Source organism: Mustela nigripes, chromosome 3, assembly GCF_022355385.1.
Source record: "Mustela nigripes isolate SB6536 chromosome 3, MUSNIG.SB6536, whole genome shotgun sequence".
Classification (NCBI taxonomy): Eukaryota; Metazoa; Chordata; class Mammalia; order Carnivora; family Mustelidae; genus Mustela; species Mustela nigripes.
Genome location: NC_081559.1, coordinates 8,351,920 through 8,365,587, shown reverse-complemented (window position 1 = coordinate 8,365,587; position 13,668 = coordinate 8,351,920). Strand labels below are relative to the sequence as shown.

The 13,668-nt window shown below is 43.7% G+C and overlaps 1 protein-coding gene across 5 annotated transcripts in view; it reads left to right on the top strand.

Moving 5' to 3' along the window:
* The window catches only part of HECW2 (HECT, C2 and WW domain containing E3 ubiquitin protein ligase 2), a 367,014-nt gene that overhangs the window by 201,539 nt on the left and 151,807 nt on the right, over positions 1 to 13,668 (top strand). Inside the window, exon 1 of one of the 5 annotated variants that reach the window (XM_059393101.1) lies at positions 4,237 to 4,538. The exons of the other annotated variants lie outside the window; for them this stretch is intronic. The gene's annotated coding sequence lies outside the window, so the exon portion shown is untranslated. Of the gene's footprint in view, positions 1 to 4,236; positions 4,539 to 13,668 lie in introns of those variants that run through there. 5 annotated transcript variants of the gene reach the window in all.

The following is a 13,668-nucleotide window of genomic DNA, read 5'->3' as shown; positions in this document are numbered from 1 at the left end:
TGGAAAACAAAGTGACGAGGTGACAAGCATTCATCTGCTGTTGAATGAACACAATGTCAGAAAAAAAAGCCTCCAGTAAAAGTTGCAGCAGACAGGCCCTCGGTACAGGACTTAAATAATGCATACAAATGATGTCAGACACGAGGCATGCAAAATGCATAAACACAAAGGAAATTCATAATGGGCTTTTCAGGAAAAAGGTCGTTCCTTCCTGATGTGCTGACCTTGATTCTGTTTTGTGTTTTTCGTGCCGGCATAAAGATGGATGTAAGACCTGCTACTGATTTTTTCCATTGCCAGTTAGTGTCGTCGTCTAAGAATCGTGTCTCTGCACTTTGCTTTACTCTTTTTTGCCGGGTGTGTGTGTGGGGGGGTATTCGTTTTTTTTTTTTTAATTTTAATTTTTTTATTTAAGTATTTTAATTAAAATTCTTTAAGTTGATACGCAATGTTATATTAGCTTCAGATGTACCCCATAGTGATTCAGCTTCTCTGCACTGTGCTCTGCTCAAACTGTAGCTACCATCTGCCACCATACAGTACTGTCACGGTATCACTGACTGTATTCCCTACACTCTGCATTTTATTCCCATGCCTTATTCATTCTGTGAGCTTAGGGAGTAAGCTACTGTAGTTGAGCGGTGTCTGATGTTCTGTGATTCATCCGTTCAGCATCCAAAAAGCATAGTCATACCCATGAGCATCCTTGCCGGATCAGTAACTTTGAATGTTGACCACTCTGAGCCCCATTGGCTTTCAGAAGGAGATCTTTTTTTTTTTTTTTTAAAGATTTTATTTATTTGACAGACAGAGATTACAAGTAGGCAGAGAGGCAGACAGAGAGAGAGAGAGAGAGAGAGGGGGAAGCAGGCTCCCTGCTGAGCAGAGAGGCCAATGCGGGGCTCGATCCCAGGACCCTGGGATCATGACCTGAGCCGAAGGCAGAGGCTTAACCCACTGAGCCACCCAGGTGCCCCTCAGAAGGAGATCTTATGGAGAAGAGATAAAGGGACACTTTTCATTCGCTTATTCTTGTTTCCCTTTCTCTCACTTTACACTAATGCTTGAAATTTCTAGTCTTTCCTCCTCCACTGGCTTCATCTCTCCTCCCTCAACCCTCTGCTCTGGTCCCAGTGGTCCTCCTTCAGTCCTTGAAAGTGCCACTCCGCTTCCCAGCCCAGGGTCTCTGTACAGCTCTTCTATCTGGAATGTTCTCTCTCTTCTCTTCCCTCCTCTCCTTCTCCAACCTTCAGAGCTTCGTTGCCTCATTAATTCCTTGAGGGAGATTTCTCTTATTCTCTGGCCTGGGTCCTGTCAGCAGCTCACCCATTCTCTTAAGACCTCCTCTTTTTCCTTCCCTTTTTCCTTGTTCATAATAGTAACCAAAGAATTCATTTTGTATTTGTTATGTAGTATTTCTCCCTCTCTCTCAAGAAGCTCTACCAGAGGGCGCCTGGGTGGCTCAGTGGGTTAAGCCTCTGCCTTCGGCTCAGGTCATGATCTCAGGGTCCTGGGATCGAGTCCCGCATCGGGCTCTCTGCTCAGCGGGGAGCCTGCTTCCTCCTCTCTCTCTGCCTGCCTCTCTGCCTACTTGTGATCTCTGTCTGTCAAATAAATAAATAAATCTTAAAAAAAAAAAAAAAAAGAAGAAGAAGAAGAAGCTCTACCAGAAAAAGCAGGGGCTGCATTTGTCGTGTTCCGCACGGCCTCCCAGTGCCTGGCACCATATGCTCTCACGGCGCGTGAAAACGCGAAGATGTCACAGGAATGCGAATTTGGTGCTGATGTGCTTCCCATTTTATTTGTTGCTGTGGGTCTTTGAGGTCTTTCTTCACACGGGGAGTGGTGTGAAGGTAGGATAGCATACGTAACGTTCGTGGGCCGGCACGATGCTCTTCCGGCCCTACCTTCTCAATGCCGTGGTCTGCTGTGGTCGACGAGGTACTGGCCGAATTCCCTGTGTTTCAGAAGGACCATCTCTGCGAAAAGGTACACATATATGATGGCCTTAAGTCTACACTGTAACATCATCTAACTTGATCTGCTTTAGAAGTGTCTAGATCAACTTGGAAATCTAGTTCCCTTCTGACAATGGCTTGTGCTGTGGGGACACAGGTTTCCTTTACATAAGACAACAGCCTGTTTGACACACGTGAACATCGGTGACACATGGGTGGACCAGAACCTAGTTCAGTTGCAGTGGCCCATCTGGCAAATGGTACAGTATTTGGAAGGGAAAGAAACCTGGCTTGGGGATCCAGAGTGGTGGGAGCAGCAACAAGCTTCTCTTCAGCCCCGTGGAGTTTGTTGGCCCATAACTAATGGGAAATAAGGAAATAAGCAAACATTTAAGCTTGTGCACTCCTGGCTGGGGAGGAAAGCAGAGACGCTGACCTTGTTGAGAAGTCCGTCGTTCAAAGGCTCTAGTCACCTTGGATGCCAATAAAAGGAAATGAATTCATCCTTTCTAGATTTCTTTATCCTTACCTCCTTTCGGTGACTGAGCCGAGTTCGTGAGGTTACTGGCATTTTCTGGAATGTTATCTGAGAAAGGCAGCGTGTTGTAAAAGAGCTCAGGCTTGGGTGCCTTCAGGTAGGACCCCGTTTGTTAAATCCTGGCCGTTCATTACCACCTCCTCCCCGTGGGCCTCAGTTTCCTGATCCGTAACACGGGCCTGATAACACTATTGACCTCAGCCTCGGAGCACAGGGCTGTTCATGAGACTGTTTCAGAACCATGTGTGACGTGTCCCTGGTAGCCAGTGGGCAGTCTGCACTTGTTCTTACTGTTTGCTCGCGTGCACCCAAGAATCCACAGTGGCGTGTCCCAAGCTTGGGCAGCGTTGACGTGTCGGAAGAGCCCCGGTGGTGACTGTGGACTGCCAGGCTTGCCATGTCCTTGTAGTCTATTGTAGAATCAGCCCCAAGCTCTGTGGCCCGTTGGGGCTTTATGGCAAACTATGTCTGGATTAAAGACACGGCAGAGAGAAGATTATATCCACTAAATGTGGCACAGAGTTTGAACCCGCTCTGTCTCACTGCACAACAAAACTTGTGACCGATGAGGATATTTTATCCCGCTTTCCTGGACGTTTGCTGGAAGGATGTGGTCTTGTAGCCTTCGATTGCATTCACCCAGTCAACTAACACTTAATGATTGTGACAACTGCCCTGGGCAGATCGGCGTCACGGGCCCCTCTCCCACTAAAGAACAACGCGTCTCATCTGGAAATTCTTCTGCTGTACCCAGTTCCTGGGATGAGACAAGAGCATAGCTAACTACATTGAGGGTTTTCATCCATTTTTGCATTAAAAATGGCATCTGAAGGGGGCGTCTGGGTGGCTCAGTGGGGTGGGCCTCTGCCTGTAGCTCGGGCTGTGATCCCCGGGCCCTGGGATCGAGCCCTGTATCAGGCTCTCTGCTCAGCGGGGAGCCTGCTTCCTCCTCTCTCTCTGCCTGCCTGTCTGCCTGCTTGTGATCTCTGTCAAATAAATAAATAAAACCTTTTAAAAAATGACATCTGAGGAACATCTGGGTGGCTCAGTGGGTTGGGTGTCTGCCCGTGGCTCAGGTCATGATCCCTGAGTGAAAACATCGGGCTCCTTGCTCAGCGGGGAGCCTGCTTCTCCCTCTGCCTACTGCTCCCCCCGCTTATTCTTGCTCTCTCTCACACACAAATAAATAAATAAAATCTTTAAAACATAACATCTGAGAATAACTTCAGGGTTGATAACCACAGTTTTGGATTTTCATTAAAGCTAGATAATGTTTCAGAAAGTTTTAGTCGATTTTCACAGTTTGAAATCCCAAGTCCACAGATTTCATTCTGGATTAATTAGAATGCTATAAGCCTCTTTCGGTAACTAAATGAATGCTCCGTCCGATTAATCATAATAGTACATCAGCGTTTCCAGATGATGACCACTCTATTCTTAGTCAGACAGAAAATTCCCTTCTCGGTGATAACAGTTTGTTGACATCAGCTCAGTCCATATGAGTGTGTGTGTGTGTGTGTACATATAACTCATTCTTTGGAATTTTCCCAATGGGAAAAAAGCACAGGAAGGAAGCCGAGGGGAGGATGGGGCGATTGCATCCTGTACCCTTTACAGGGTGTGGCCACGACTGCCTCAGCCTAAGGGACACTGATAGGTTGTGTTTTTTCATTTAGGATGCCTGACAGTCTTGAGGAAAAGTAGGAGTGGCTCTCAGTGTTTATTTAGCTGGACAGGAGTCTCCTAGGAAAGGTCTGCTCATATCCCGCTTAGGATTTCATTTCTAGAACTTGGGAAAGAGGAAGAGAAGCAGGAACATCAGTGAGGTAGGCCCGCAGAGCTCTCCAAGCCACGTTAGGACTCCAGACCCGCCTGACTTCAGTTCTGGTCTCTTCTATGAATGAAATCGTCAAGTGGGCAGGCCGGGGACATGATTTTAAGGAGAATGGAACATGTTTCTTGCTGCTTCCTAAATCTGGTTTGAAATGATTATGGATTCAACCCTGGCAAAGGCAGAGAGAAATTCCTTGGGATTATATGAGGTAAGATACTAGAAAGTTCTGTGAAATGAGTTCTCCCCTCACCAGATTTCTGAGTCCACCTGTGTGGGATTTAGAGTTCTCTCTACCTTTCTCTTTGAAACATTCTTAAATGTGGTCCCCCCCCCAGCTTGATCAGGACCGTTATTACCACCAATGTGGTGTGCTTATCCCATTTAATCATTTGACAACTCCATGTCATTAGTGCTAGAATTAAAACATTTAAAACTTTCGCAACAAGGGGCACTTGGGTGGCTCAGTCAGTTAAGCATCTGTGGTTGGGTCAGGCCATGATCTCAGGCTCCTGGGATCGAGCCCCGAGGCAGTGAGGAGTCGGCTTCTCCCTCTTGCTCTGCTCCTCGCCACCCCCGCCATGTTCTCTCTCATTTGTTCTGCTCTCTCTCCCTCTCTTTCTGTCAAATAAATAAATAAATAAAAATCTTTAAAAGATTTTAAACTTTTACAAATAAATATGTAGTCCCTGTGCTCAATTTCCTGGTTTCCGATAAAGTACTTTACTATGATGTTAAGTACAGGTCCTACCTACAATAATATTTGTCAAAATGTCATTTGAGTTTAAATAGATTTTATGAAAGGTAATCTGCCTCTGGATAATGTTTTGGTGTTTTGTCAGATTTTAAAGCTCTTCTGTCATGAATGTTATAGCCTATTTATTTGTAATGTAACGTGTATATGGACAAGTATTCACAAGACCCTCGCATCTTAGAAACTGTTGATTTAACGACACTCTTTCAATAAAACTTTAATTTTAGAATAAAATCATGTTTTTGTTAAGGTTTTCTTGTGGCAGTTGTAGGAAACTGACCCAGCTTTCTGCAGACCTTTGAAATCTGCTCTAATTGTTCAAAAGACAGGATGAATCCAGGGCAAAATTTCAGTTCTATTCTAATCCTTTTTCAATGAAAAAAAATTACTTTTTGGCTACAAAATACCAATCAGTGGTTCTCAAGGTGGGTGGGATGTTGCTGTCTATCTGTCTGTCTTTCATATAGCATGCTGTCTGTCATATAGCACACAGCTGGCATTTAGTGCCCAAGAGCTAAGGACGCTATCATTGCTATAATGTACTGGACAGACCCAGTAGTGCCCTCATTTGGAAACATAGATAAATGCTTACTTAGTTTAATGAAAAGTAACTTATTGGTTTAGTAAGGATTCAGGTGAGTATGCTAACTCTGGGAAAGTGGTTCACCTTCTGATCAAGCCAGTGTGGATAAAGTAGGCACATCTGCAGAATTATTCTTTAGTGTTAGTAACAATGAATGTTCCAGAAAGGTTGCTCTCCCATACTTCCAACTAATATTTTCAGATTGAGTTTGGATTAGCTCTAATAAGTATTTGGTTCACTTTGATGAGCGTAACCTCCCTCTCTCAATCAAGTTAGCTGCTATAGTTCCTGATCCTTACTGTAAGAGCTCACTAAGATCAAAGGTGTGACTTACCCCAACTGAAGGATGCTTTTATGCTGAGCTTTAAACTGGATCCCATCGTAGCACAATTCCATTCCTGGCAACTTTTAACACACATAGTGCCACAACAGAGATTTCCTAGTTAAACACAATATTCCCAATACAAGTTTCATTGTGTAGGCACACGAGGGGCTCTCCGCTTATTCTTTATTAGGCTGAGCTTAAAGGTCATTGACAGAATTTTAGTCATTGAGTGACCTTCCACTCAAGAACTGCACAGATTGATCTACTCTGTGCGAGAGACTGTGTTCCGTGTGAAATAGCGTCATGTCCTGTCATTGTACATATGGACTGCACTTCTGCTCGTTCGGCATCCAGATTAAGGAAGAAAGCAGTCTCCAAAAACATATGAGTTAGCATGCTTTTGTTTTAATTGATATATGTTTATGAGAAATTAGGATAAAATGGATTTCCTTAAAAGAAATTTAAAAAGTAAAAACTAAGGAAATGAGGTTGAGGAACTGTGCTTTTGAGTATGAAAAGAAAAATGTAACTTTCTATGAAAGAAGGAAGAAATGGACTAAAAAATTTTTAAACCTCACATATGTTGCTCCTGGTATGTGCCACGTTCAAGTATTGTACCTAGTACTCCTTACAGCTTTCAGAGCTAAGTGCTGTTATCATTTTGTAGATTAAAAAAATGGAGTCTATGCAGTTTTAAGACTTGCCCAAGGTTATGGGTCCAGTAAATCAGAGAGATGGAATTAAACCCAGGTCTGCTGTTTCTCAAAGTTCTGGGATCTTACCATCACCTCATTGCGGCTGACTGGCAACGTCATTATGAAGTGGTGTATGACTCTCTTGGTACCTGTAATAAATGATTTGTACCTAAAACATAAAGCATACTTCTCATCTTGGTTGAATAGGAAGCTCATGTTGGTTGAATGCCAGAGATATATTTAATACGTTGCGTTAAGGGTTTTATTGAGTTACTAAGTGACGGAGAATCTGAGCTTTCTATTTTGACTGATGAAGGTTGGGTGTGGGCAAGTTGGACTTTCGGGAGTTGTTTGGTTAAAGAGAGGGACAGGAAGAGCATGGTGGGTTTAGAGAGTGAAATTCAGGCTGGTGGCCGGACTTGGGAGAGAGCTTAGAGGTGGATGAGTCATCTCGCGGTGTCGCTGGACTGAAGAGTCTGGAATGGACTCACAGCCTTCTGCACCAAGGCTATTGATAGCTGCCGCAGCTCTGCACATGCAGGAAAGATGGAGATGGAAGGAGAGGGTCATGTTTGGGTTATGGCCCTGGCGCTTGGTGCTGGGCCTGGGCGCGACACATTGTGGGCTGTCTTCTCCTGCCCTTCGAAAGTCCACTCCGCACATGGTAGCCAGAGGGATTTTTTTAAAAAGGTGGATCATGTTACTTACGTGCTTTAAGTCTCCCAGTGACCTTTCCTCATCCCCAGCATGGAACCGAGACTCTCCACAGTGTTCTAGATGGAAGGTGTGCGAGAGCCTCTAGGAGCGCAGTGTCTGGGCTCACTCTGCATAGGCCAGTTTCAGGATCTTGGGCGGATTTCCCAACTTCTCTGTGTCTTATCCCCATCATTGAGAATCTGATAGTGGTGCCTCCCTCAGAGGATGGTTACGGGTGTCAACGAATCCATAGGGACAGAGACATAGAGCAGTGCCTGACCTTGATGCCAACTCTGAGCTGCTCTTCACTATCTGGTATTCTGGGCCGTGACTGAAACTCTCAGGAGGTATTGGCCAACATGAGTTCAAGTATTGCTTCTCACCGATCTGTTGGTGGTTTCCTCCCTTGTCAGAATGAGTGTTTAATCAAGTAGTTTGGGATCAAGTATTTTATGTAGAGATTGGCTTAGCGGCCCGTCCTGCCTCTGCTGGGGGTATGTATGGCTGCAGGTGTGAATGCTCAGGAGGCCCCTCGGGGTGGAGGGTGCTTAGGACGTGGCTCTGAGTCACCCAGTGTGGATCTTATGAAAGATTTCCCATTCTCCAGGATGGGCTCCACCACCCCTGGTCAATGGCCTGCCACAGAGAAGATAACCATGGGACATCTCTTTCAAACTCGGGGGTGCATGGCCTTGAATCAGCACGTGTGTGCCCACTCCACCATGCGAGGGCAGCGACATGTGTGCCTTCTCTGGCACACGTTGTACCCCAGGGCCAGACCCGGCCACCTAGCCATCAGCACTTTTCCGCCTCTGTTGCTTTTTTGTCCTGTGATGTGCCTTTTTCCCCCATCTATGGCACATTATAATCAGCATTTCTTTCTGGTATTTATAGGAAAATAGCTCTTCAAGTTAGAACCTAGCCATAGTCATTAGTGGGTACGTCTCAGCTGGTGGTTGTGGTATCAGGATCATAATCTCTAGGAAAAAGAGGAAGCATCGGTGTCAGGAATTGGGCATCTAGGGAGACTGGATTAAAACTAATGTCACCTTTGCAAATTCATGAGGAAGGCTGTTAGTGAATTCTCACAGTACTTCATAAGATTGGTATTCTGTGTGGCCCAATCCCTAGTAAAGAATCACTCTCCCCTTGCAATGTAGTTCAGATCCCAGAGTCGTTGTCAGAGTTTCTCTGTCCCACTGTAGCAGGATTCCATAACCTGCCTGGCACATACTTGTAGAAAATTTGCAAAAACTTTTAGAAAATTATTAAAAACAATCACACAGTCCCTGTGAAGTTGTGCTCTTTGTCTAGGTCTACAAAGATACTTTTGATTCAAATTGTTGTTTAGTCCAGTGCTCTCCAAATCCCAAATCTCAGGGCATCTAATTTTTGAGTACAGCCAGAGTACACCAGGCCCCTCCCTGATCCAATCTCAGGACAGTTACATTTGATTTGTATCCAAAAGGTAATTTGAAACAACTTTAATGTTTATGCCATTTGTGAGGAAATGTGGGGAGGAATTACTTTAAAGCAAAAGAAAATTTGCAAGCATGATTTTTCATCTTTCTGGCACAATCTGTCGTATGGCATCTTTCTTGAAAACTTTCTCATTTCTAACTCCCCTTGGCTGATTGATAGAAGAGTGAAGGCTTTGAATATATACATATATATATATATGTATATATTCAAAATATATATATAATATATATTACATATATTATTCTATTTGTATGTATATATCTCAAATATATATACATATATATTTGTTCCTATTTTATCTCTACCACTCTATGGAGATTTTGGAAATATTAACAGGGACATAGAAACATTTGCAAATCCAAATTATGTTTGGATATGTTTGAGATGTCTGGTCACGTCTCCTGTATATTTTCTTATTATCTTAAAAGCTTGTTCAGAGGACATTTCTGGAATCCAGAAATCATGTACAGGAAGAACAATCTTTTAAAGGTAATTTTCATAGTGATCTCTGCATGTGAAATATTATGGGGGAAAGAAGAGTTTTAAAGAATAAGCCTTTCTGGGGTGCCTGGGTGGCTCAGTGGGTTGGGCCTCTGTCTTCAGCTCAGGTCATGATCCCAGGGGCCTGGGATTGAGCTCCACATCAGACTCTTGCTTGGCAGGGAGCCACTTCCCCCTCTCTCTCTGCCTGCCTCTCTGCCTCCTTGTGATCTCTGTCTGTCAAATGAATAAATAAAATCTTTAAAAAAAAAAAAAGAATAAGCCTTTCTGCTTATATTATTTTAGCTTTCTGTGGCATTTGAGGAGAGAATTCATTATTTTAATTATTCTTTACAGTCACGTTGTATGTTAATATAATTAATTGTACTTTGCCAAAGATGAAAAAGATAACATCCTGGGGCCCAGGCAACAACACTAAGTTTTACAGCTGAATTCAGCTCTAAATATGGCCACTTGTTTATTGCTTCCGATGACCATTCATAGAACTAAAAAATGAGCCCCCTTGGTAATGCAGTATGTCTGCAGAACATGAAGCAAAGGAGTGCCTGAAACACCTTAATGACTGGCTTAAGGGTGTAGATTTCCCAAAGGATATCTCCATGTGCCTCCCAGGATACATCAAACCTGATAGATCCCGAGCCCTATGAACTACACACAGTCACAGGGAGTGCTGATTGTCCCGCTCTGTCCCTCTTTCACACTGCAGAAAGTTTGCACGCACTCTTGGTGTTGCATTGTGCCTCTGTTCCAGTCGCCGCCCCCCCCCCCAGTCCCCACACTGGGAACTCCTGATGGCAGGAAGTGGGTGCTTCTTCTCTTCTGCAGTAGGCAGTCAGCGAGTGCTTTTCGGTGAATGAATGAACAAGCTAACAAATGAGAAGGAGAGTTGTTAGCAATGAACAGGGCCCAAAGCGTTGCTGTGATTGCTCAGTATCCCTGCAAATAACCACAGAACAGGTTTTCCATGTGTGGCCTTTGTAGTAGTATCTCTATTGGAATTAGCTGAAATCCAGATGCCTGCATCCTAACTCAAACCTATTGGACCAAACTGTCTGGAAGAGCAGTCCAGGAATCTACGTTTTAAAGAACTTCAGGATGTTCATCGTGAGCAGTGGAGGTGGGCAGTCGTGACTGGGGGGGGATCAGTTAGCTAAAGGGAAGAGTGGCCAGTGATGATTGTTTCCTAATGAGTGTGCCCGACATGTTGGTAAATTTGCTTATGTAGAGATTTTTTAAGTCTCCACCATGTTCCTCCTAAAGATAATGTGATTTTAATTAAGGAAAGGGGTTCTCTTTCTGACCTAATTAATTAGTTCTGCGAAAATTATCTGAGCCAATAACTATTCTGTAGTTAAGAGATTTGTGTGTGATGTCATCTTCTATCTCTACGCCTTTGTTTTCTGGGTCCAAACACTTTATTTGTTTCTCCCTTGGAGAAACAGACTTAACAATTAATTCCGGTATTCATAACAGAATAAATGGAAATAGCTCTAAAGAGTAATTAGAAAAAACACTAAATGAAGTCACTCTGCAAAAGTATCATGGGCTGCTAAAATAGGCAGGAGGGAAGATTTTCAAGGTTTCTTTTATCATGTTCCCATAATATTCATAAACAGGTATACAATTATATCGAAAGGATTTTTAGGGCTTTTGTGTGTGTGTACTTTGCTTTTCTATTTAGAGAAAATGTACTGCCAACCAGACTTGTAAGAGAACAAAAAAGACATATGAGTGGACAAGCTTTATATAAACCATACCAAACAAAATTAGATTTAGAAAAGGTATTTAGGTACATGAATTAAACATCTTCAGTGTTTCTTTCTTGTAATTATATTCCAACTTGAAAGTTACCCAAGTATCTAGACTATGTGCTCTTAGAAAATAAGACTATTTTTTTAAAGATTTTATTTATTTATCTGACACAAAGAATGAGAGAGATCACTCGCAGGGGGAGCCGCAGAGGGAGAGGGAAAGAAGCAGGCTCCCTGCTAAGCAAGGAGCCCAGTGCTATGCGGGGCTCCATCCCAGGGCCCTGAGATCATGACCTGAGCCGAAGGCAGACGCTTAGCCAACTGAGCCACCTAGGTGCCCCCCAAGTAAGACTTTTTCAATTGGAAAACAGATACTTTAATCCTAGTAGGAGGAGAAATAAGAATGAGAATGGAAAAGGGAGTGAAGAAGGGAGTGTTCAAAGAGCAAAAACAAAACCAGTTAAGTGTGCCTTATAGAAGCAGACATATTTCTAGGTTGAAAGGAAGAAACTCAAAATTAAGGTGATTGGTAGAGGGGATTGGGTCAAAGCCTCCTCCCTAACGGGGTCGAACCCTGGGCAAGAAGGGGAGCTGAAGGTATGGGTACAGAAAAGATATTAGAGAGATGAGACCTAACGTTCTACATGTTTTGAATGTTACCCGCTCCACACCAGAGCGTGGAAATGAGCTACGGGATGTGAGAACCGGGGCAGATTGGACTAGTTGTTAAGAGAAATGGGAAAAGGAAGTAGCCAGGTACAAATGCAACAACTGATGATTGGTTTTAAAAGCCAACAAGATTTCTTTGATTTATCACAATGTTCATTCAGTGGAGGAAGAAATAGATTTCTAATTATGTGTTCATTATAGTTGTGGGGGGCTTAGTACCCTTTGGTTGGTATACCATTTTAAACTCCGTTCTTTTTCTTCTTTGGAATTGGGGCATTTAAAAAAGACCAAATAACCTAATATGCATGTTAGATGAGGGGAAAGAAAAACAACTCATGCAATCTGGGAAAAAAACATTCTGTTCTCAGATATCCATGAAAAATAGATCTCAGCGTAGGAATGCTGTCACAGCAAAGGTGTTCTGGGTCCAGACTAGAATTGACTGCAACCTAAACAAAGGTGTTAGTTAACCTACTTAACGAAGAAAATTTTACTCTGAGGGACCAATTAAAATTAGTCTTGAAATAAAGGAAGGCAGTGAGTCATACGCGCTGTTCTTGACGTGGTGTGACCAAGGCTGGCCAGAGTTGTGCCAGTTTGCGGCAGTAGGAGCTGTAGTGGCCGAGGAGGCCGTGATAATCCTATTGAAATCATTTGTGCTCTGTGCTCCTAAGCTGGCTTATTTATACGGACTTGATATTTTCAATGAAGTGTTAGTGCCACTCATTGGCAGAGGGCCTTGTCTCTGTTGGTGATAATGAATGATCAGAAACATCATCTCATCAGAGAGAAATTTCAGCCTAAAATGACCAGACTATTAACGAGCTTGGGTATCTGCTGTGTGACAGCCACCATGCTTGGTGCAGAATAAGATCTTTCCCATGGAGATTGACAGGGTGGGTCCCCTGCTGTGGCATTTTGAATGGAAACAGACCCACCACACTTCCGCTGTGGGCTCTCTCGTCCCAGTTCTGACCCATTTCTCATCTTTATGGGGCGTTGGAATTCCAGCTGAGCCTGAATACCCACAGTACATTTTCAACATTTTGCTTCAACTCCTCTTTTTTTTTTTTTCTTTAAATATCATGAATTTAACCAAATGGAGTTGTCTACGTGACCTACAAACCAGTGCGGGGAATTAAAGTCTAAGATACATGGCTTGTCCCAACCCACAAGAGCTGGTGGGTACCTTGAATGCACAAGTCTGATCCGTTTCTTGGAACAGGCTCTTCGAGACAAGCACCCATCACTGCTCCCCCTTAATTCCTACTTCACACGGGGCAGAATTTCTGCCTTGAAGTGGATGTGGCTGCCACGGAAAGAGTTTCTTAGTGGCCCTTCCTGGGACAAGAGATGCCAATGCTGGTTCTCTGTCAAAGTTCTTTTCCAGGAAACATATAAAGGGAGTGCGGAGCCTCAGGCTCACTCTGTCAGGAGCGTGTCCTTCGTTTGGCTTAGCCGATGGTGTTGGGAGAAAAGGTCAGTAACCCCGAAAGTGCCAACCTCCTCTAGTGAGGTCGCATTAGCGAGGGCGGTTTCACTACCACGGCTTTGTATCACTGGGATCCTGGTGCTTGCTCCTTAAAACAAGACGTAATGCTGCCTCCTCTTTCCTGAGGCCTCAAGAGGAAATTTTCACAATAATATTTTCAGAAAATTCGCTGTGTGCCTAGACACGTTTTAAAAAATAAAAAAGCATTTTGGTTGGCTCGACACCTTCTAGTCCCTGTTCCTGTAGTCTGTTCCTTGCAGGGCCCAGCTTTTTGTGGCTTCCAAGTGACAATGGCTGAAAAAGGTATATTTATTTGCAAAAACAGGAGAGTCTCTCTCTCCAGCCAAGCAGCTCCTCCCAGTAAATTCTCTTTTAGATGCGTAGCCAGCATCT